This window comes from Mus musculus, chromosome 3 (genome assembly GCF_000001635.26).
Source record: "Mus musculus strain C57BL/6J chromosome 3, GRCm38.p6 C57BL/6J".
Classification (NCBI taxonomy): domain Eukaryota; kingdom Metazoa; phylum Chordata; class Mammalia; order Rodentia; family Muridae; genus Mus; species Mus musculus.
Window position 1 is genome coordinate 18,490,591 of NC_000069.6, and position 25,765 is coordinate 18,516,355.

Below are 25,765 nucleotides of genomic sequence, written 5' to 3' on the forward strand. Positions count from 1 at the left end.
AGGTGAGTGTATTGCTTAAAAAATATTTCTAGGCAAATGGTTCAGTTGTAGCTGCCAAAAGCAGCAAATTAACACTTAGAGCCCGAACACACACACACACACACACACACACACACACACATACACACACACATACACACACACATACACACACACACATACACACACACATACACACACATACACACACACATACACACACATACACACACACACATACACACACACATACACACACACACATACACACATACACACACACATACACACACACATGCACACACACCATTGGAAGAAAAGGGAGAACAAGATGCTTTTGCATGAAATTTGAAACACTTTATTATAGTCTTGGAACTCAAGAAGAGCACACCATGTACAAGGCGATTTGTGTGGACAAAAGATGCTGAGGAAGTACAAAGCTCTCAGCTTTAACTCAGCTTGGTTTTCATGCAGGAGGACAGTAAGGGCTAAAAAATGGCTGTAATTCGTGAGCAACCATAGGAGCACTCTAGTAAACACAGGAGAGACTGGAAAAAGAGGCTTTCTTACCTTTCTGAACTTTGAAGGAAATCTCTGTCTAATTACTACCTGACCACCAAGAAAACTGAACAATGAATTCAATGGCTACACATGATCATGAATTGAATTTTATAAAGAGCAATAAATGGAGTAAGAGTGGATCTTGTAGAGATGTAAGTACATATGAGTATAGCATAAACAAACAAACAATGCAAAAATTTTAAGTGAATAATAAATCCAAAAGTTGGTTTTTTTTAAACATTGATTAAATTGAGAAATCTTTAATTAAACTATAGACTAAGAGAAAGCCATTTCTAATGGTTACAACTAGGAATAAAAGCAGGGACCCTCTTCTGAACTTATAGAAAAAATTTATTCCTAGAAATCAAATAATTAAATGAATAATATAAAATAAAGATAAAAATGCTAAGTATCACAACTATTTTAAGAAGTGATAGAGACATATAATGAAGACAGACAAAGACATCCAATGCATAGGGCTCCAGGCCTCTAGCACTACAACATCTAACTGGTAACCTTAACAAATGTTTAAACAAAGTAAGACGGACCAATTCTAATTAAATCTACAGTGGGGAAAACTTTTTAAACTATATATATCATATCAAAGCTAGATAAAGACAATATTAAAATACTCAGAGATAAATATGCTTAGTAGACATAAAAATTCTCAACCTAAGATGAACAAGTCCAACCTAGTAACATATTAAAAATTAAACATTAATTTGGATTTATCCTAGGAATACAACCTGATTCATTTTATATGTGTGTTCATGTGAGTATGTGTATATAATGTATGACCACACATATACATTTTGTCATTTTTAGTAGCCAAAACAATACTGGAAAAAGAAAATTTAAATTATAAATATGACTGTTTAAAACCTGTCATGTAATATAAAATTCATTCTTATAAAAGCAAAGTCAAACCATTATATTTTATATTTTTGTATGCCTTTATTGCATATATTTTACATAAATCTATAATTTTTGTATTAAATGTCTAGCATACAACTATTTCCCCTATATTCTAAGTTACCTGCTCTTTGATAGATTTTGTACACAAAACATTTTTGTAACATTATTTACTACTGCAAGAACAGAAATAACTCAATCTTTCTAGTCTGATAGATTTAAAATGTTTTATCATTTTTACTTGGAGTGAATCAAACAAGTTACTGTACATATGACATAATGCTTTTGTTTTGCTCTACAGAGAATATCCGATGTTAAATTTTATTTGAAATGATTCCCACTGGAAAAGAAGATAACGTATGTCATGGTTCAACAGCATTCACTAGACTGACATTTTGAACATATGACCAATATCAAGAAAAGCAGTTTTGTTTGGCCAGGAGATCAGACAAAACCAAATACTCAGACATTCTAGAGCTGATATGAATTTAACCAACTGTGGAAAATTGTGTAGGATACTGACGTGTCTGTTATCTGGAGGGACTCATAAGGCATATTTATCATCAAAACTTACCACATTTTTCCTGTTCTGGAGATACATTTTTCTTTGAATAATTGTTCAGTCATAGGTACAGAAGTTTCAATCTCCCGGCAAAGTGCCATACATGCTCCCTACCTATAGACCTGGACACTGCCTGTGTAAATCCAATACTGTCATTTACTTCGAATGTCCCACCAAGCTGTTTTAGTTTATCAAAGGTTTATTTCCTGACCTATAAAGTCTTGTTATATCCACATCACAGTATTATGCAGAGTATCTGAGATGAATGATGTCAACCACCAAGTGTGTTGCTTTTTTCATAATTCTTGTTCAGTATACTATTATTGGGGCGTATCCTTTTAGTTAGGTTATATATATATATATTTTTACAACCTCCAGGGTGATTTATTTAGAGACTGTGAACTCTGTGAGATTGGAATCTGTCAAAGGATCCCTCTATGTAACCATGATCCTTAACACAGACCTCTGTCTTGGTGTCTTCGAAACACCAGGCAACTGAATTGTCATAGGCAACTGAATTGTCATAGGCAACTGAATTGTCAGAGTTGGAACAAAAGTCTCCTCTTTCTCACAATTAACTTCAGGAAAGAGGGCACCTGTTTCTCTAATAGTAGTTCCTCCTCAGTGGATCTTACCTAGAGTGAATAACTGAGAACCTCTTGTTCCCCATTGCTAATCCGGCTTCTCCCATTTACTATCTGTGTCCTGAAAAAATGGTACCACTTTCCTAGTCCTCTGAGTCTGATACCTTTTCTAAGTTCAAGATTGTGGTACTGAGAGCTTCTGCTTCGTGGGAGCACAGGACACAGTGTGTTAGTCATCCAAGGACACACTTTTCAGAGAGCAAAGCATCGCAGAACTCTTCAGTGTTTTCACCACCATACTATCCCAGCACCACACTGACAATGTGCTGTCAGGGCTCAGGTCTGCAGCCCTCCTTGTTTTTTGTGGGGCATTTGGGGACAGCCCTTCCTGTTTTAGTTTTTATTTCTCCTTTGTCATGCTTGCCACAGTTCACCCTCTACTCATCTTATCTTCTCACTAACCTCACCTGGAACACATGAGGCTCCTAGCTGGTTCTTTTGTTCTAGCTCTGGGGGCTATTTGCCTGCTTTAAAATCCTTTACATTAAACACCTGAGCAAACTTTAGATTTAGCAGGATAAGAAGAGTAGGAAGCCATCCAAGAAATTTAATGAGAGGACTTAGCAAAAGCAAACAGGCCACTTCAAACTAATGCTCACCATATGTAACTGTGTGTCTTTCCCCAGAGCCTGGAAATAGAAACATGATTAGGAGTAAAATCTAGTTATCTCTGTAAAAGAGGTCTGTAGTGTGGGTTAGTTTCCAAGAGCTAAGATCTTGCTCCTTTTCTAGTAACCAGTAGTTTAAGAAAGAGCAGGCACTCATTGATTTACAAGTTTCTCATTTCACATCACATCCAGAGCTAATTCCAAGCAGTGCAACGCTATCTTATCCTTCAAACTTGTCCTTCAACCTTGGCAAGTCGTTAATCCACTTGAGCCCTAATGAGCTCCTACACTCAATCTGATATTGGAGTTTAGTATCGGCATTATGTGGAAATTCTCTTCAATGCTGTTATCCTTCAGGGATTTCATTATGGCTAAAGCCAAGTCTGCCATTTCCAGATCTCAATCTCAGAATTATTGTTGTTTTTACTAGTCTCTATCTAGGTATTAATATTTAGGTACCAAAATTACATATGCCAAAAAGTGTGTTCTCAGCTAATTCTGGAAAGAGACCATGAAAGAATTCCTGACACTGCATGACAGGCACTGTTATTTGTTAGTTTTGGTACTCTGGGTTCACTTTTGGCATCATGTGCCGCAGTTGTTCCTGTATTACTGTGTACCCACATTCACTTACTGACTTACCACTTTCAAATCACTGGCTTGTGTAAGCTCTAGCATCATTTATTAACAAGATAAATGAGAGTAATTAAGCTTCAAGGCCATAAGTGCTAAAACTTTTTGGAATTAGTGTGCTATTAAAATGACGGAGTGCCTGGCTCTTCCCAGGTAAGCAGTGCTCTTTCACCTCTGGCTCTGCTTCATGGTGTGACCTCTACTGGCCCTGCTGGCTATATACCTTGCATCCATGAGCTAAACAAAATTCCTCTATTAGTGCCATAGCCGGATGGCCAGTTGGATGTATAAGCCATTTTGGGCTTGATCATTTAGTGTTAAACTAAGGCCATCATTACTTTTCAGGTAAGGATGTTAGTCTCTGGTAGCTAGATGTAGACCAAGTTACCTCACAAAACAACAGTTCTCTCCTTTTATACAGCAGACAGAGTCCTGTAGGACTTTATCTTAACAATAAAGCTTAGTATTTAGTCACTTAACACAGCACTCTAACATACAGAAAAGAGAACAGGAAAGGCTAAATACTGGGATGAGGAAGGACAGAATGCAGGTTAGAGTTATAACTAGAGTTATAAAAGAGGATATAACACCAATGGTTTTTCTAATTTTAAATATGTCATGGGGCTTTTGGTTTTCATGGTAGAGAAATATGTACAATACATTTGGTAGTGAAAGTATAAAACCCAACATGAAGCCCCATTGCTTTAGAATCTATTCAAACTGTGTAGGAGTTCTTTGAGATGTATAGACATGGAAGCTGATTAATTTTTGCATGTGATTTTGTTATTTGATTGTGAAATTATTATAAATAAAATATATTTGTATTTAAGATTATCAAATAATATTTTTAAAGGTGTTTAACATTTTGCCAATGGTGTGAATCAAATACTTAACCTTCCTAACCTTCTTGAGAAAAAGGATCTCTGATCTTTGCTATAATAAATAAACACGTTGGGATGTAGAAAATGTGACTTTGAGTTAAATTTTCACTTTTACTTTTACCTATATGCCTGTGTGGTTTTGCATGGAAATCCTGTTCATATTAGTGTTACTAGACTAACAAGGTGGTACAACCAAGTCCTGTTCCATATGTGCCATGTGTGAGCATCTATTGTCTATCTCATGTGTGAGCTCCTCTGTGCATCACATTTGGGAGCTCCTACTCTTCATCAAGCATGGCTGAGCATGGTGCTCAGCCTCACGTTCCTGGCCAGGACTCTCAGTGTAGAAGTACACAAGCAATTGTTTCAGTTCAGGACTTCTACATTATGAAACCTTTTATTGTACACAGAATAATTCCCTTCCAATAAAATGACAAACATTTTCACAGTGCTATTTTTTTCAAAGTATGAGTGGTTTGAGTATAAGAAGGAAATGTCAAATAAGACATTGTAACATCTTTACGGTGGAATAAAAAGATACAGATTTCAACAAAACAGAAGGTCGCCCTACAGAAGCATCATTATTCTTAGTTAAATAGGACAGTCTAATTATAACCTTCATGCTTAAAAAATAACATTATTAGCCACATTTTTCCTACATCCTTTACATCCTTTCCTACCTCTAAAATTTTGGATTGGGATAAGAAAAAGAGAAGGAAGAATTTGCATTTGGGTTCAGAGAACACCATCTTTACCAGCCTCAATATCAGATTCTGACATTCCACACTTAATCCCTAAAGAAGTCACACAACACCTCAGCTTCTATGCTGAGACTCACCTCACTGAAATTACCTATGTTAGCTTCATTTCTATCATTATTCTTGACCTGTTATAGAGACAAGTCTGCCACATGTCTGACTTTCATGTTCTTTGTGCCCTTTGTACACAATGCAAAACTTTGAAAGTTGTAAATATCAAGATTTGAATCCCCGAGTCTCAGGCCTCCAGTATTCTAACTATGTTTTATAGGAAGGAAGGAAGAAATGAAAGTAAGGATAAAGACTCAACGGAAGAATTAGAATGAATCCATATGAAATTTTGTAAAAATAAGAGACCATGAAATGATTTTGAAATAGAGTTAGACCCATGTTGTTGTTTTTTTTTTCTGATATAACTTTAAGTTTGTTATATGAGAAAATCAACAAAGTACCAATATGCAATTCACATGTAGCCCCCCAGCTCTGGATTTATAATTATATTTGTTTCTGTCACCATCTTAACCCATAAGCTCAGGACCAAAATCATCTTTGCAATCTTTGTCATTATCTAGGAAAAATGACAAAGAGCTCCATCAGTTTAACAAAGGAAGTTCTATAGAGCAAAGACAAGAAGATCATAGGAATTTCCAAAAGCCCCCATTAGTGGTTGTGTATCTGCCTCCACCATCACTACAGTGATTCTCCAGGTACCTACAGATAGATCCCACAACCTGCAGCATCAGCATTAGGGAACATGTTAGAAATGCCTTGCTTTCTTCTCCTTCTCCTTCTCCTTCTCCTTCTCCTTCTCCTTCTCCTTCTCCTTCTCCTTCTCCTTCTCCTTCTCCTTCTCCTTCTCCTTCTCCTTCTCCTTCTCCTTCTCCTTCTCCTTCTCCTTCTCCTTCTCCTCCTCCTCCTCCTCCTCCTCCTCCTCCTCCTCCTCCTCCCTCTCTTTTCTCTTTCTTTATTTTATTTTATTTTTTCTTATTCAATTTACATCCTACTCACTGCCTCCCTCCCGGTCACCCCGCAATCCTTCCCCCATCCCCTTCCCTGAACAGGTACAGAGCCCTTTGGGTATCTCCCTCACCTTGGCACTTCAAGTTTCTGTGAGGCTAGGTGTTTCCTCTCCCTCTAAGGCCAGAGAAGGCAGTCACAAAGAAAACAAACAAACAAACAAAAACAAGTTCATTCTCCTGTAGAAGCTGTAGTGTGTCATGGTGTGTCACACAATATACTCTTTTGCCCACACATCTGCAAATGTTCATTGCAATAAGTCATTGGTCTGCTTTGAGACCTCTGGCTTGTACTACAATATCAATACTGGATTCTCCCTGGAACTCCTCTTAGACATCCCATTGTTGTACTGTGTCATGGTGATCCTGTAGCTTTGGGTCGACAGTACCAATCCACTTTAGCAGTTCATAGATGGAGTGAATGTTGGGATGGGCCAACTCAGAGCCCTGGATGTAGGACATCCATACCCCAATATGGCAGATGAATGGCAAGGCCAGCTCTCCCATGCTCATGCCCTGGGGCTGGTTCACCCTTGCACTCTCCTCCAGGGGAAGCTCTATACTGTTCTTCCCAGGCAAGGTACAGTCTGCTTTCCCAAGTGCCATAGCCATTAAGAAGTGGGGTCAGCTCTCCCACGCTCACTTTATGGGACCAGCTCTCCTGTAACCACCCACTACAACAAGTTCTCTCATGCTGCCTAGGCAAAGGGTAGGGGCCAGCTCAGCACAGTGCTTAGATGTCAACATGGCCACAGGTAGCAGCCCAGATCAGGTACAGCCACATGGTCTTTGGTAGTAACATGGGTCTCAGACATCAACACAGACCCTGGTTGTAATAGGACCATGGATCCACAGGCGGCCTCTGGCAGCAGCGTGGGCCCAGATGTCACTATGGCCTCAAGTGGCAGCACAGACCACTGAAATCTCCGTGGCCTTTGATGCTAACTAAGTCCACAGACATCAAGAGATACTCCAGCTCCAGTATGGTCATGGACCCAGACATGGAACTTAGCAGCAGCCCAGGCCCAGACATCACGATGGCCCCAGGTGGTTATGCAAGCTCCTCATATCCTCCTGTTCCTTTCCTCTCCTCATAGCGAATGAACCCACTCAGCTTTACTTTGTCTTCCATTTCTCTACTGCATACTCTTTTCCTTTTCTCTATCACATATTCACTAATCATAGTGGCACTGGTCACTTGGGCATCTCTCTTCCAACTGCCCTAGGATATCTCCCTGTGTTCCTACTTTCATTCCATCCAAATTATAGCTATTGTTCTATAAAAGTTTATTGGCAAAATTTAGTCCCTTAGTTTTTGAAAAAGATCTCATAACTTTATTCCCACCTACAAAATAGTTGGTAAACAGAGATAAGAAAGACAAACAGAATACATCAGGAAGAGGTAATTGATGCCTCTTGCTCAAGCACCACAGCTTAGTCAATTCTCTTAGAAGGAATTTTGTTTTACCCTTTGTGTTGGGTATATATATATATATATCACAAGCTACAGTCATACAGTCATCTCAATGGAAGAAACTTAAATTGCTACTACCCTATATAAATCCTATGGAAAGTTTTCTTGGTTAATGATTAATGTGAAAGGGCCCAGCCACTCTGGGTGGTATAAAATTAATTATTTTAATATAAATGTAAACTGCATTAATCCAGGAGCTATATTTCTTAATGCTTTCTTCTTTACCAATAACCACACAGAGAGACTAAGATTTATTAAAATTAACTTAGGTCAAATACTGAGCAATTATCATTCCATCTTAAACCTCCAAATTAATCAGGCTTTCTCCCAGAAAATATTGCCATCTTACTTGAATTTTTTCATCCTTTCATCCTCTGACCTATTCTCTCCTCTTTCCACCCATAGGGTGATCAGCATTTATTGTCAGCATTTATTGACTAAATGGTTAGAACTGTTTACACAAACTTGAGACAGGAGATTCTTGATATAAACATTACAATACCATGGCTAGATTGAAACACGAGGTCAGAGAAACCAGCATTTGAATAACAGGATAACCTTTACAAAGTGCACAAAATATTATACCTACATTTGGTGTTACCACTAGACAGTTAATCCTGGGTTGTATAAAAAAGCAAGTTGAATGAACCATGAAGAGCAAGCAAGCAACCAAGCAGCATCCCTCCATGGACTCTGCTTCAGTTCCTGCCTGGATTTACTCAATAATGAACTATAAACTGTTAATAGATTTACACTCTTTCCTCCTCATGTTGTGTTTGATCATGGTCTTTGTCATAGCAATAGAATGCAAGCAAAGACTGTAGCAGGGAGAGAGTTGATCTTATGAGAAACCTGACCATATTGTTTGGGGGAGGATTGTGGAAGTGTTTAGAACTTGGGCTTCTCTGGGAGCTTGGAAGATAAGACTCCTGAGTGCAATGCAGATGATGGAGGCTTGTGAAATTTCAGAGGGATAGTTGAAAGTCCCTTATGATTCTATCTGGGACATTATTGTGATGAATTTGTATCAAGAAGAATATGTGGCTTCTAGTCATCTGCAGATGAAAACTAAGCCATGACTAACTATCAACCTACACAACTGAAACTAAATCATTGTTTTACTGGACTTTTGGCTAGGAGATCAGCTGTGATTAAGCAGAAACTAGTAATATTGAAATGAAATCATTGGAAAAGCATTTCCTCAGAATCAGCACACAGTAGTTGTAGTCCAGGCCACCAAAGCTGAATTTCAAGGCATCAGCCAAATTGGTTACATGTAAAAGTCGTACAAGTTTGGGGTAGGATGAAAACTTAAGGCCTTAGAATGTCACTAAGAGAAGCTGTGGTTTGATACCATGAGATTTCAGAAGAAGTCATTGTTGAAATGCAGACTCAGTTACAATAGAAACTCCAGCATATCAGAGCCCGAATTTTGTAATGACCACCAAGGACAACACAAATGTGGAGTAGCAGTGTCCTGAGTCTAAAAGTCAATAGAAAAAAGCAGAAGTAAGCAGAGATACTCAGCCCTTTGGAGCCCAGTAGATCATGAATAAGTGAATCCCAAATGTTTCACACCTAGGTATTTACACAACTATACTGTGGTTTTATTCTGATTAGATTGTGGCTATTCTGTAATGCTTCCTATTTGAAATAAAATGTATGCAACTCAATTTTAATTTTTACAGGAACACAAAGTTAAGTTATGACTTTGGATATTTCTAAGAGACTTTGAACTTCTAAAGTGTTTAGATTATTAAAGACTGTACTACTTTTAAAGTTTCGTGATGTTTCATATTGTGCTGTTAGCATAAAGTCTGAGGGATAAATAAAGGAAATGGTATGGACTAATAGTGATATGTTTGTGTGTCAAGTTAATAAGGGGTCAATTGTGCTGATTAGGTTTTGTCAGCTCAACACAATGAAGGGTCATCTGGCAGGAAAAAACTTAAACTGAGAAAATGCCTCCAACAAACTGTACTTACTATATGTGATAGCATTTTCTTGACTAGTGATTTATGTAAGACCACCCAGCACTCTGCAGGTGTTATGACCCCCTGGGCAGGTAGACATGGGTTGTCTTAAGCAGCAACATGAGTGATCCATAGATAGAATCAAGTAAGACACATTTATACATGGCCTCTGCTTCAGGTCCTCTTCCACGTCTATATGTTGAGGTTTCTGTCTGGACATCCTTTCACAATGGACTGTAGACTATAAGATAAAATAAACCTTTTCCTCACTACCTTACTTTTGCTCATGGTCTTTATTGTAGCAAAAGAGAGCAATGGAAGACACCATTTGTTAGTGTTGTATCTGTTGAGATTACTTAGTTGTTGGAAGTGCTCTACAAAGGATATAGTTACTTAAAAGCTATCTCCAATATCACATTGTGTTTCTATAGAGTAGAAGGCATGAGTTCCTGTTGTCAGCAAGTAATTAGAGAAGGGTGAATTTAAAAGACATTTTCAGATGTGGCAGTCATCTTCCTGCTTCTGTCACCATGCTTCCCTGCTTGCTGCAATATCTTCACCACCATGATGGCTTACTTCCACTATTTGTCTTGACTTGTAGGTCAGGACAGCTCCCCTCAACACTCGTGCTGTCTTTGATCGTCCTTACACAACTTACTTGCTTTTATTAGAACTAAGGAAATAAAATATATTATTTGAACTACAGGGGAAAAAAAGCTGAGAAAATCTCACAGAGCAGAATCTTATTTCAAGCTATTTATTATCTGCATTATATAAACTAGTACCTCCTAACCATATCCCATGTTCCCAATCTGAATTACTCTGTTGTAAGAAAGAGGACACAGAATTTCATCTTGCTCATTACTACTTATTTTTCTTGCTTCTGCAACAAAATGCCTTACAAAAGCAACTAAGGAAAGAAGGATTTAGTTTTGCTCACAGTTTGAGAGTTCAGGACATCATAGCCAGGAAGTAATGGTGGCAAGAATAGAAGACAGTTGGTCACATTTGCATCGATAGTCAAAAAATGGAGAGGGAGAGTGTATGGCCTCACACACTGTCTGGGCCTGCCAGCTTCCCAAATATTAACACAGAGGCCTTTTTAAATTACAAAACCTTGTCCTTATCTTAGGTTTTTCCCCAACTACCTCTTATAATTTAAATTAACCCCTTTATACCAATTTATGTTCTACTGTATGACTCAATACCTCTCCTTAGTATTGGCCTCTGGTTTTTTATGTGTCCGGCTGGTGAATCCTACATGCCTGATTCTTTCCCAGAGTTCCTATCTCTGCCTTGATGCCTTGCCTATCCTCTCCTGCCTAGCTATTGGCCATTAAGCTCTTTATTAAACCAATAATAAGGTTCCTTGTACAGGTAAGGAAGGACAGAGACATACAGTATATAAAAAGATTATTCCAACTCCATCAGAGACTTCAGAGGGATGAATATTACCTGAGTAAACAGAATGTGCAGAGCAAGCATTTTCTAAAACTGTAGAAATGATAGAGATTACTGGCTGCCTGAAATTCACCCAAAGTTCCTTTGGAATGTAGGAACTTCCATATTTAGCCTATGGGCCCAAAGTATCTGACAGACTTTTTATGAAGCAGGAGTACTAAAGGATTGACCTACCTTGTCTTTACAAAGCTTGCCAGTCAGCTTCCTTTGGGTCTTGCTTATCCACAGTGTGCAGAACATGCTGTCAGCACTCAAGACAAGGGCAGTTTTTTGCCCATTTAGCCAGCTTGGACACATTTGAAATAAATTCCATATGGAGATTCTTCAACACTCATAATCTTCTTAGACATAGTATAGGTTTCCTACCAGGAACAGAGATGTCTTGCTGTCATGAAGACATGAGTAGCCTTTTATTATTAAAACATCTCAAGTACTATATTCTATATGTCTCTGAAGTTTTTGAAGACCATCTGTCTATCTGTAGTGTATCTGAAAATAGGCAAGCATTGCTTGTTTTCAGTTATTTACTACTTAGATAACACTGAAAATAATCTGCAAGAGACTTAATAAAGCTTATTTTTGTAGTTAACTAGATTAGAAAATAACAGGACCACAAGTTTGACTAACTGACTACTAACATGCATTTCTTAATTATCCTAAACAGTTGGTAGTAGTAGCTTTCAAGAACAAAACCTTTATATTACTGGATTCCTTCTAGTCCTTGCCAGCGCTGAGACACCTTGGGCACAAACTCAGCAGACAGTCCCATGGTCCCCAGGTACCCTAGCATGTCCAGGATTTTAGGACCACTGGTGAGTAGAACACAACATCTATTCCAACACCACCGGGAGTGCCTGAAACCAGCAGGAGCAGGGAAACAGGAACCCTGTGGACCAGTGGCTCAGGTTTCTTCCAGTCTGTGGTGGTCTACCTTGGTTTGGAACTCAGTGGACAGCCCCATGCCACCCCAGAGGAGGTACCACTTCCAGGCACTCTAACATACCCAGGATCTTAGGATCCCCGGATCCCTGGAGCTTAGTAACACCAGGAACTCAGGGTCTCAGAGGAAGCTTGACTGCAAGAACTCTGACACACCCAGAATCTCAGAATCACAGGATCATAGAAAATGCTGGACTCTGAGGAGTTCTGACTCAACTGAGATTACAGGAAGGACAGGCTACAATCAGATATATGGAGGGCAGGGAGCACTTGAGATAATCAGATGGCAGGAGGCAAGCATAAGAACAAAAGCAACAAAAACCAAGGCTACTTGGCATCATCAGAACCCAACTCTTCCACCACAGCAAGTCCTGGATAAACCATCACACCAGAAAAGCAAGATATGGATCTAAAGTCACTACTCATGATGATGATGGATGACTTTAAGAAGGACATAAATAACTCCTTTAGAGAAATACAGGAGAACACAGGTAAACAGGTAGAAATGCTTATAAAGAATTGAAAGAAAACACATCCAAACAAGTGAAAGAATTGAACAAAACCATCCAGGATCTAAAAATGGAAGTAGAAACAATAAAGAAATCACAAAGGGAGAGCACTCTGGAGAAAGAAAACCTAGGAAAGAAATCAGGAGCCATAGATGCAAGCATCACCAACAGAGTACAAGAGATACGAGAGAGAATCTCCAGTGCAGAAGATTCCATAGAAAACATAAACACAACAATCAAAGGAAATGCAAAATGCGAAAAGATCCTAACTCAAAACATCCAGAAAATCCAAGAAACAATGAGAAGACCAAACCTAAGGATAATAGGGGTGGATGAGAATGAAGATTTTTGAACTTAAAGGGACAGTAATATCTTCAACAAAATAATAGAAGAAAATTTCCCTGACCTAAAGAAAGAGAAGCCCATGAACATACAAGAAGCCTACAGAACTCCAAAAAGTTTGGACCAGAGAAGAAATTCCTCCTGATACATAATAATCAGAACAACAAATGCACTAAATAAAGAGAGAATATTAAAAGCAGTAAGGGAAAAAGGTCAAGTAACATACAAAAGCAGGCCTATTAGAATTACACCAGACTTTTCACCAGAGACTATGAAAGCCAGAAGACCCTGGACAGATGTCATACAGACCCTAAGAGAACACAAATGCCAGCCCAGGCTTCTATACCCAGCAATACTCTCAATTACCATACATGGAGAAAGTATTCCATCTTTCTATCAGACAAGCTGCTTCAGGATGATGGGGAATATTGTAAGATGAGTGAATTCCATGATTGTGGCCTGCTGTCACACTTCTCTGGCTGTGAAATGAGTTCCATGGTCAGAAGCAATACTGTGTGGAATACCATGACGATGGATAAGGCATTCTGTGAGTCCATGGATTGCAGTTTTAGCAGAAGAATTGTGTGCAGGAAAGGCAAATCCATAACCAGAATAAGTATCTACTCCATTAAGGACAAAACACTGTCCTTTCCATGAAGGAAGTGGTCCAATGTAGACAACCTGCCACCAGGTTGCTGGCTGGTCACCTCAAGGAATGGTGCCATATCTGTGGCTCAGTGTTGGAAAGTATTGCATGACAAAACCAAATTTACACAAGATCTTTCCATGAATCCAGCCCTTCAAAAGATAATAAAGGGGAAAATCCAACACAAGGAGGGAAACTATGCCTTAGAGAAAGCAAGAAAGTAGTCTTTCAGCAAACCTAAAAAGAGATAACCACATGAACAGAATCCCAACTCTAACAACAAAAATAACAGGAAGCAACAATGCCTTTTCCTTAATATCACTTAATATCAATGGATTCAATTCCCCAATAAAAGCACAGAATGACTACATAAACAGGACCCATCATTTTGCTAAGGTATATACTGGGAATATACCTTAGGGACAGAGACAGACACTTTCTCAGAGTAAAAGGCTAGAAAACAATTTTCCAAGCAAATGGTCCCAAGAAACAAGCTGAAGTAGGCATTCTAATATCAAATAAAATCAAATTACAACCTAAAGTTATCAAAAGAGACAAGGAGGGACACTTCATATTCATGAAAGGTAAAATCTACCAAGATGAACTCTCAATTCTGAATAACTAGGCTCCAAATGAAAGGGCAGCCACATTCATTAAAAAAAGTTACTAAAGTTGGAAGCACACATTGCACCACACACAATAATAGTGGGAGAATTCAACACTCCAATCTTAGCAATGGACAGATCCTAGAAATAGAAACTGAACAGAGACACAGTAAAACTTACACAAGTTATGAAACAAATGGATTTAACTGGTATATAGAATATTCTATCCTAAAACAAAAGAATATACCTTCTACTCAGCACCTCATGGAAACTTCTCCAAAACTGACCATACAATCAGTCAGAAAACAGGCCTCAACAGATACAAGATTGAAATTATCCCATACAAACTATTAGATCACCACAGACTAAGGCTGATCTTCATTAAAAACATAAGTAAGAGAAAGTCCACATACACATGGAAGTTAAACAACACTCTACTCAATGATAACGTGGTTAAGGAAGAAATAAAGAAATTAAAGACATTGTAGAGTTTAATGAAAATGAAGCCACAACATACCCAAAATTATGGGACATGATGAAAGCAGTTTAAAGAGGAAAACTCATAGCTCTGAGTGCCTAAAAAAAGAAGGTGGAGAGAGCATACACTAGCAGTTTGGCAGCACACCTGAAAGCTCTAGAACAAAAGGAAACAAACTCACCTAAGAGAAGTAGAGGGCAGGAAATAATCAAATCAGGGCTTAAATCAACCAAGTGGAAACAACAAGAAATATATAAAGCATCAACCAAACCAGGAGTTAGTTCTTTGAGAAAATCAACAAAATAGATAAATCCTTAGCCAGACTTACTAGAGGGCACAGAGACAGTATCAGAAATGAAAGGAAGACATAACTACAGAACCTGAGGAAATCCAAAACATCATCAGATCCTACTACAAAAGCCTATACTCAACAAAATTGGACAACCTGGATGAAATGGACAATTTTCTAGACAGATACCAGGTACCAAAGTTAAATCAGGATCAGATTAATAATCTAAACAATTCCATACCCCTAAAGAAATACAAAGAATTATTAATAGTCTGCCAACCAAAAAGGGCCCAAGACCAGATGGGTTTAGTACAGAGTTCAATAAGACCTTCAAAGAAGACCAAATATAAATACTCTTCAAACTGTTCCATAAAATAGAAACAGAAGGTACTCTACCTAATTTATTCTATGAAGCCACAATTACTCTGATACTTAAACCACACAAAGACCCAACAAATAAAGAGAACTTCAGACCAAATTCCCTTATGAATATCGATAAAAAATACTCAATGAAATTTTTGCAAACCGAACACATCAAAAGGATCATTCATCATGATCACATAGGCTTCATCGCAGAGATGCAGGGATGGTTCAATATATGGAAATCCATCAATGTAATCAACTATATAAACAAACCCAAAGACAAAAAACACGTGATCATCTCATTAGATGCTGAGAAAGCGTTAGACAAAATCCAACACCCCTTCATGATAAAAGTCTTGGAAAGATCAGGAATTCAAGGCCAATACCTAAACATGATAAAAGCAACATACAGCAAACCAGTAACCAACATCAAACTAAATGGAGAGAAACTTGAAGCAATCCCACTAAAATCAGGGACGAGACAAGGCTGCCCACTCTTTCCCTACCTATTCAATATAGTAGTGGAAGTCCTAGCCAGAGAAATTAGACAACAAAAGGAGATCAAAGGGATACAAATTGGAAAGGAAGCAGACAACATATCACTATTTGCAGATGATATGATAGTATACATATATGACCCCAAAAATTCCATCAGACAACTCCTAAACCTGATAAATTATTTCAACAAAGTGGCTGGATTTAAAATTAACTCAAACAAATCAGTGGCCTTCCTCTACTCAAAGGATAAACAGGCTGAGAAAGAAATTAGGGAAGCAAAACCCTTCACAATAGTCACAAATAATATAAAATACCTTGGCATAGCTCTCACTAAGGAAGTGGAAAATCTTTATGATAAGAACTACAAGTCTCTCAAAGACCTCAGAAGATGGAAAGATCTCCCATGCTCATGGATTAGAAGGATTAATGTAGTAAAAATGGCTCTCGCGTCAAAAGTTATCTACCTTTTCAATGCAATCCCCATGAAAATTCCAACTCAATTATTCATAGATTTATAAAGAGCAATTTCCAAATTCATCTGGATAACAAAAAACCCAGGATAGTGAAAGATCTTCTCAACAATAAAAGAACTTCTGGGGGAATAACCATCCCTGACCTCACAATTTCCTACAGAGCAATTGTGATAAAAACTGTATGGTACTGGTACAATGACAGGTAGATCAATGGAATAAAATTGAAGGCCCAGAAATGAACCCACACACCTATCGTCACTTGATCTTTGACAAAGGAGTTAAAACCATCCAGTGGAAAAAGGACAGCATTTTCAACAAAAGGTGCTGGTTCAACTGGTGATTAGCATGTAGAAGAATGCAAATTGATCCATTCCTATCTCCTTGTACAAAGCTCAAGTCTAAGTGCATCAAGTACCTACACATTAAACCAGAGACACTGAAACTTATAGAGGAGAAAGTGGGGGACAGCCTTGAAAATATGGACACAAGGGAAAGATTCCTTAAAAGTACACCAGTGGCTTGTGCTGTAAGATCAAGAATCGACAAATGTGACCTTATAAAATTGCAAAGCTTCTGTAAGGCAAAGGACACTGTTAATAAGACAAAAAGCAACCAACATATTGGGAAAAGCTCTTTACCAATCCTACATCTGATAGAGGGTTAATATCCAATATATACAAAGAACTCGAGAAGTTAGACTCCAGAAAACCATTAAACCTTTAAAAAATAGGGTCCAGAGCTAAACAAAGAATTCTTAATTGAGGAATACCGAATGGCTGAGAAGCACTTAAAAAAATGTACAATATCCTTAATAATCAGGGAAATGCAATTCAAAACAACCCTGAGATTCCACCTCACACCAGTCAGAATGTCTAAGCTCAAAAAGTCAGGTGACAGCAGATGTTGGTGAGGTCATGGAGAAAAAAGAACACTCCTCCATTGCTGGTGGTTTTGCAAATCATTTTGGCAGTTCCTCAGAAAATTGGACATAGTTCTACTGGAAGATCCAACAATACTACTCCGGGGCATATATCCAGAAGATGCTCCAACTTGTAATAAGGACACAGGCTCCACTATGTTCATAGCAACCTTATTTATAAGCCAGAAGCTAGAAAGAACCCAGATGTCCCTCAACAGAGGAATGGATACAGAAAATGTGGTACATTTACACAGTGGAGTACTACACAACAATTAAAAACAATGAATTTATGAAATTCTTAGGCAAATTGACAGATCTGGAGGATATCATCCTGAGTGAGGTAACCCAATAATAAATGAACACACATGGTATACACTCACTGATAAGTGGATATTAGCCCAGAAGCTCAGAATACCCAAGATACAGTTTGCAAAACACATGAAACTCAAGAAGAAAGACCAAAGTATGGATATTTGGATTCTTCTTAGAAGGGGGAACAAAATACTCATGGAAGGAGTAACAGAGACAAAGTTTGGAGTAGAGACTGAAGGAATGACTATCCAGACACTGCTCTACCTGGGGATCCATCCCATAAACAATCAGCAAACCCAGACACTATATCAGATGTCAGCAAGAGCTAGCTGACAGGAGCCTGATAAAGCTGACTCCCGTGAGGCTCTGCCAGTTCCTGACAAATACAGAAGTGGAGGCTCACAGCCATCTATTGGAGGAAGCACAGAGTTTCCAATGAAGGGGCTAGAGAAAGTACCCAAGAAGCTGAAGGAGTTTGTAGCCCCACATGAGAAACAACAATATGAACTAACCAGTACCCCCAGAATTCCCTGGGACTAAACCACCAATCAAAGAAAACACATGGTGAGACTCATGACTCTAGCTGCATATGTAGCAGAGAATGGCCTAGTTGGTCATCAATGCAAGGAGAGGCCCTTGGTCCTGTGAAAGTTCTATGCCCCAGTATAGGGGATTGTCAGGGCTAGGCAGCAGGAGTAGGTGGGTTGGGGAGCAGGAGGAAGGGAGAAGGGATAGGGAATTTCCAGAAAGGAATCTAGGAAAGAGGCAACATTAGAAATGTAAATAAAGAAACTAATAAAAAAAGAGAAAAAAATTTATATTACATTTTATATTTTAAAACAAGTCATATAGGTACACTACCTTAAATAAGATATATATACAGAGAGAGAGAGAGAGAGAGAGAGAGAGAGAGAGAGAGAGAGAGAGAGTGTTGTAGCAAAAGTAACCTTAAATTTCTATCAATGTACAAAATCCCATACCTATGTAAAAATATTTGGCTTGTTGTTGCTTTCTAGTCTGAAAGTGTAACCATCCCTCAGCCTGAAGCTGGCTGGGCCAGACCTTGACCTTGCTGCCACTAGCTAGGGTGGATCCTTCCATCCCTAGATCACTCAGCCACTGTCCCTGTTCCTCTTCAAGAAACTGCTACCTGCTGAGAGGCCCTGGAGCTATTCCTGAGACTATGCCCTATCCTGCACTCATCACCTGCAGCTGGTTCCAGGCTCCAATGATGAATTGGCGGGAATGGGCCCCCTACCCCCCCTCCCCCGCCTTTTTATAAGTGCAGTCCCCATTAAACATTTGAGCCTTGATCAGAATATTGTCTTGGCTCCATTTCCCTCTCGTTCGCCTAGTTTCCCTTTCTTTCAGTGCCTGCTTGCCACTCAGGTGCACCCCATCCATGTGAGCCACTGGACAGCTCGCAACATAAAAGTACATTCACTAATCTACACTTTTATCCTATCATTGCTATACCCCTCTTTTGTTCTTTTTATTCCCTTTCCTCCTTTCCATTTTAACACTAGATAGGAAAGAAAATAAAGGATAGAGGAAAAAAAAATGGGATCCCTGAATCTAACCTCCTTTACTTTGCTTCCTCCCATTAACAATTTGGGACCAACCCCCTCCTAAAGAAAAATAAACATCTATAACTTACTAAATGACAAAAAAAAAGTTTACCCCAACTTCCAGGAGTGAGAACATCATTCTCTTAAATTTGCTTCCTGTTGTCTAAGGGCAATGGCATGTTTTGGGGACCCTATGAAAATTAGAACACTGACTAAATCCTATGAGAGCTAGCTGCATCATTTGCTGTCCAATTTATGTTGGAAAAGTACAGTGCTTAACTGAAGTCCTGGCTGGAACAGTCTGAGAGGTTAGATCTCCTTACCTATCCATTTTGAAGTTGTTCTGGATGCAGATTTTTGAGGAAATAGCTACTGAGACAGTCTGTGAGGCTGGATCATCTAGGCTACCTTTCTTCGTTGGTATCTGGTCCTTGTGCTCTGAAAACACATAGAATTTTTTTTTTTTTTGGTTTTTCGAGACAGGGTTTCTCTGTGTAGCCCTGGCTGTCCTGGACCTCACTTTGTAGACCAAGCTGGCCTCGAACTCAGAAATCTGCCTGCCTCTGCCTCCCAAGTGCTGGGATTAAAGGCGTGCGCCATACATTCATGCATTAACACATGTATAGAATGTACAGTGTGCACACAGCAGCTAAAGACGCTTCCCTGCTCTTTGTTTGAACTGTATAACCAAACTGTAATATAAATCTCCATCAATGCTATATGAAAAGATGGCACATAATAATAAGTCCCGAGGACTCTGAAGCAAGCATGCAGAGACATTCATGACCCAGCCAATCTCAGAGCTATTCTCAGGTAGAGGGATCAAACTTTAAGTCACTTGTTTTATTGTTATTCTGGGGCTCTTCTTTTATGTCTGCAGCCAAAATTTTCAGGAAGTTTCCCAGGGTCAAATCTAATTTTTATGTATTTTGAAGAAATCCGTACTTTTCATTTCCTGTTAAAACAAAGGAATAACCTCTTCCCCAATGCAGCGCATTTCTTGACTTCCATTCTGAAGCAACGACATCCTTATAATATATAGGATGATTTCATTCATCAGTCTTTTTCCACAATCCAATGTCTTTCAGCAGCTGTTGTTTTTTCTCATTAGCATTTAAAAATTTAAATAGAATAAAGCCCTATGTAATCTATCTCCTGAGGGTTTTAACACCTGTTGTGTTCTGCTTATGGACAACCTGAAGAGTCTGTGGCTGTTCTTGATTATACCCTTTCAAAATTTTTTGAATGTATTTTTAACTTTTTTATCTTATGATTTATATCTAAGATTGAAAAAATGTTAATCTGTGTTTTCCATTGCTGCAACAAATCATGTCACCATAAATTCATCGATATATCAGGCACAAATTTTCCTATTTGACCTTCTGGCCCCTCACATCTAAACAATTTCACGTTTTCTTTTATCTGGGATAAAGTTCCAACCCCTAGAAACTGAATATTTATCTCCTGAAGAAGCCAATATGGAGACCAAGATCTAGATGAAATTATTGTTGCATGTGCCATATGACTAGTCACCTCTTGTCCTGGCATCTGTTTACTCCTTCCTGTGTGGCTGGCAAATTCTCTGATCCTGATTCTTTCCCAGAATTCCTATCTTTACCCAAAAGTTCTGCCTCTCCTTTTCTGGCTGATTATTGGCCATTGAACTCATAATTAAGCAAATCAAAGGGTACCTTAGGCAAGTGAAGAAGGACAGAAACACACACACCGTATACAAAATAATTATCCAAACAAGAGAGAGATGTACTAGCTTGTCTACTTTTATGTACTCTGGGACCATAGCTCATAAAATTCCCCTAATGCTTAAGGTGTGTCTTCCCACTTTATTATATCTAATATTTAAAAAAATCCCTCAAAGAAATGCCTAGAGGTTTGTGCTTTGAATGATTCTAGCTTGTATCAAGTTGACAATCAATAGTCAGTTTTAACCATTGCATAGTCTGAGGTCTGTATCCTTAAAATAAAAAAACCATAAGTCAATCTAAACCCCCTGTTTCAATTCTACAACCATCCATCAATAATTTGATTTCTGAAAGGTCAGAAGATCTAAGTTTGGGGTATCATTTATCAACTAAATTGGTTTATCATCATAAACTATGCTGCTAAATCATAAACACACAACTTTTATTAGGTTGAGAGTGATGGATAACCCACTGTCTTTTCTGTGTATGCACTATACTCTTGAAGCATTTCACTTCTAATCACTATGCAAATTCAAGATCAACACACTGCATCTAAGAAGGAAGATGTGGTTCCTAGAATACACCCAGATTAGTCTATGTGCAGAACTGCCCAAGTCTAGAGTTTAAGAACAATGTAGGCCACCAGGAGAATTTCTTCAACTGAGCTACTTTCTCTTTTGCATGTAAGCTCAACCTTCCCACGTCAATCATCAATCGAGAAAATGCCCCATAGGCTTGCCTACAGGTTGATCTTATGGAGATGTTCTCAATTGAGGTTTCTCTTTCCATTGAACTCTATCTTGTATCAAGTTGACAAAAACAACAACAAACGTGATGCCAACTTTCAAGTCTCCTCAGCAAAGCCCTTTTGCTCAATATTATGGCATTTACCATGATGCCTTCAAATTAGTGAGATTGATATCTCCGAAGATGGCCACATCACTCCATTTTCATTTTTCAGGCTGGTATAGATCACTCCTCTCAAGCTGTCCACTAACCTTTCCCAATGAATTTTGCCTAGTTTCATCATCTTATAACAAATTTCCTTTTGTACCACCCTTCATTTAAAAATAATTACTTTCCCATTGCTATTGGGATTAAGATGGAAATTCACACTTCTTACCCTGATCTAGCTGTTGCTAACTCCTTACTCATATTTTACACTCACTCTGTGTCTGATGATGCTGTTCCTTCTAGCTGGTCCTAGAAACTTTCTATGTTTTATGCCTTTAGTAGAAGAATGACAGGAGAGGGTGTAAAGGACCCTCATAGAAGCAGGGGGAGGAGGGATAGCATAGGGAGTTTTCAGAGGGGAAACCATGAAAGGGCTAACATTTGAAATGTAAATAAAGAAAATACCTAATAAAAAATTTTCAAAAAAAAAAAAAGAGAGAGAGAGAGAGAGTTCATGGAGAAGGAGATCATCTATGAGGAAGCTAACACCCCCACGTCATGCAAAGTGAGTGAGTTAACACCATGGCTCATGGGAGAATTATATGATTTATGACTAATCTTCAGTGTTAACTAGACTGGATTTGTAATCACCCTCAATGCACACCTATGGGAAATTTGGAATCACCTTGAACATATATCTGGGCATTTCTGTGAAGATAAAGATGTCTCTGGAGAAATTTCACTGAGGAGGAAAGATCCACTTTGAATGTGGGTGGCACCATCCCTTCCATAGAACCATCCTGGAATGATAAAGGGAAAAATGAAAACCCAGGCTTACTACACGTTACTCATCTGCTTGTGCTTGTTGACCATACATGCAATGTGACCTACGACCCCAGATTCCTGCAGTGCTTTTCTCATCCTGATGTAGTCTTCAAACAATGAATAAAATGAATCTTTCATTCCAAAAAAAAAAAAGTAATCACATGTATGTCCTCTTGAATGAAGCCATCCTCCCTGAGAGAAAACTCAAGAACTCAAGTCTATTCATCCCTGGGATCTAAGATCCAATAACAGACGTGTTTACCAAAGATCCTACCTAGCACCTCATTGTACTCACTACAGTTTTTTAATAGTCTGATCTTGAGATTCCTTTTTCAAATAGCTATCTTGCAAAGAGCAAGTTATAGTATACAAAAAAGGAGCTTTATCTACTGTAATCAACAATCTGTCCTTCAGAAAACAGTATGTGATGGAAAGCATTTAAAAATTCAAGCCAAATTTTGCATAATAGAAACAGGATATAAAACAGGAATAAAGAGAAAACAATCATAGGGCAAGAAAGATGGTTCACTGAGAAAAGGCTCCTGCCAGAAGAGCTAATGACCTGAATACAATCTCCAACACACGTATTGGAAGGAGAGAAATGACACATGCAAGTTGTCCTTTCACTTCTACAGGATTGCCATGGTGTGAGTACACGAGGACATACACACACACAACACACACACAAATAAATAAATACAAATACAACTTCACCATTTTAAATTTTGTAGAGTGATATATTGAGAAAGTGGAAACTACTGAGAGAAAAGAAAGCTCATGAAAAATAGTGAAGTTCAAAGACATTTAGCAAAGACAAGGATGGCAGTACATGGTGAGATGGAATTACAGGAGTGTAAGATAAGGTCAGACAGTCTTTTGGTTCGTTTGGTTTGGTTTTTTAAATTATTTTATGTATTTACATTCCAGTCATTGCCCCCCTCACAGTTCTTCATTCCATTCCTCCTCCCCCTTTCCTCCAAGAGAGTGTTACCCCACACACACCCTACCAGGCATCCCCCTTCCCTGGTACCTCAAGTTTCTCCAGGATTAGGCATATCTTCTCCCACTGAGACAAGACCAGGCAGTCCTCTGTTATATATGTGTTCAGGACATCAGACCAGCCCATGTTTGGGGGCAACCAGATCCTAGTTGGTGGATCAGTCTCTGGAATTTCCCACAGGTCCAGATTAGTTGAGACTGCTGGTCCTCCTATGGGGTCACCCTACTCTTCAGCTTCTTCAGTCTTTCCTCTAATTCAACCATAGGGGTCCCTGACTTCAGTAAAATGGTTGAAGATAGGTATCTGCATCTGTCTCAGTCAGCTGCTAATAGGGCCTTTCAGAGGACAGCGATGCTAGGCTCCTACCTATAAGCACATCCTAGCTTCAGTAATAGTGTCAGGCCTTGGTGTGTTCCTCCACCCCCATGAGATGGATTGCAATTGGGTCTGTCACTGGCCTGCATTTCCTCTACCTCTACTGGAGGTGGACTCTTCAGGTTCAATCTTTCCAGTGTTGGGCATTTTGGCTAAGGCTACCCCCATTGAGTCCTGAGATTCTCTCAACTCAAGGGTCTCTGTGACTTTCTAGAGGGTCCCCCCATCTCCTACCCCAAGAGGCTACTAATCTTCATTCATTCTCATGGCCTTCTGGGCTTCTCTCCTGTTGCTCCCATACCTGATGCTGTTTCCCTTTTCCCTTTCTCCTCACCTCTTAGACCCAGGTCCCTCCCTCCCTCCCTCTGCCTCACATGATTATTTTGTTACCCCACTGTGTCCTAGGTATTCTGTCCTTTTTGGTTAACATCCACTTATCAGTGAGTACATACCATGAATGTCATTTGGCGTCTTGGTTACCTCACTTAGGATGATATTTTCTAGTTCCATCAATCTGTCTGCAAATTCAAGATGTCCTTGGTTTTAATATCTGAATAATATTCCATTGTGTAAGTGAATCACATTTTTTGTAACCATTCTTTGAGGGATATCTGAATTGTTTCCAGATTCTGGCTATTACATATAAGGCTGCTATGAGCATAGTGGAACACATATCCTTGTGGTATGGTGGAGCAACTTTTGATAATATGCCCAGGAGTAGTATAGCTGGGTTTTTAGCTATACCTATTTCCAATATTTTGCAGACCTGGTAGGTTAATTTCTAGATTAGTTGTACCAGTGTGCAATCCTACCAGCAATGGAGGAATGTTTCTCTTTATCCAAATCTGTGACAGCAGATGCTATCACTTGAGTTTTGATCTCAGCCGTTCTGATTAATATAAGGTGGAATCACAAAGTTGTTTTGATTTACATTTCCCTGATGACTAAGGACTTTGCACATTTCTTTAAGTGCTTCTTGGCCATTTGATATTCCTCTATTGAGAATTCTCTGTTTAGCTCTGCATCCCATTTGTTAATTGAGTTATTTTAGTTTTGGAGGTTAATTTCATGAGTTCTTTATATATTTTGGATATTATCCCTCTTTCAGATGAAGGGTGAGTGAAGATTTTTCCAGATCTATAGGTTGCTAATTTGTCCTATTGATGGTATCTTTTGTCTTACAGAAGCTTTTCTGGCTCGTAAAGTCCCAGTTATCAATTGTTAGTCTTAGAGCCTGAGCCATTGGTGTTTTATTCAGGAAATTTCAAGTCTCTTTGTCAATTTCTCTTCTATTAGATTCAGTATGTCTGGTTTTATATTAAGGTCCTGATCCACTTGAACTTGATCTTTGTGCAAGGTGATAAACATGGATCTATTTTCATTCTTCTACATGCCAGTCACCAATTAGAACAGCACTAATTTACTGAAGATGCTTTCTTTTTTCCATTGTGTATTTTTGGCTTCTTTGTCAAAGATCAACTGTCCATAAGTCTGTGTTTTATGTATAATTACATGGTCAGTTTTGGAGAAGGTTCCATGAGGTTCTGAGTAGAAGGTATATTTTTTTT

At 38.7% G+C, this 25,765-nt stretch overlaps 1 pseudogene; it reads left to right on the forward strand.

The window, feature by feature from the left end:
- The first annotated feature begins 4,026 nt into the window (after positions 1 to 4,026).
- Gm6369 overlaps positions 4,027 to 25,765 on the forward strand; it is a 39,673-nt pseudogene continuing 17,934 nt past the window's right edge.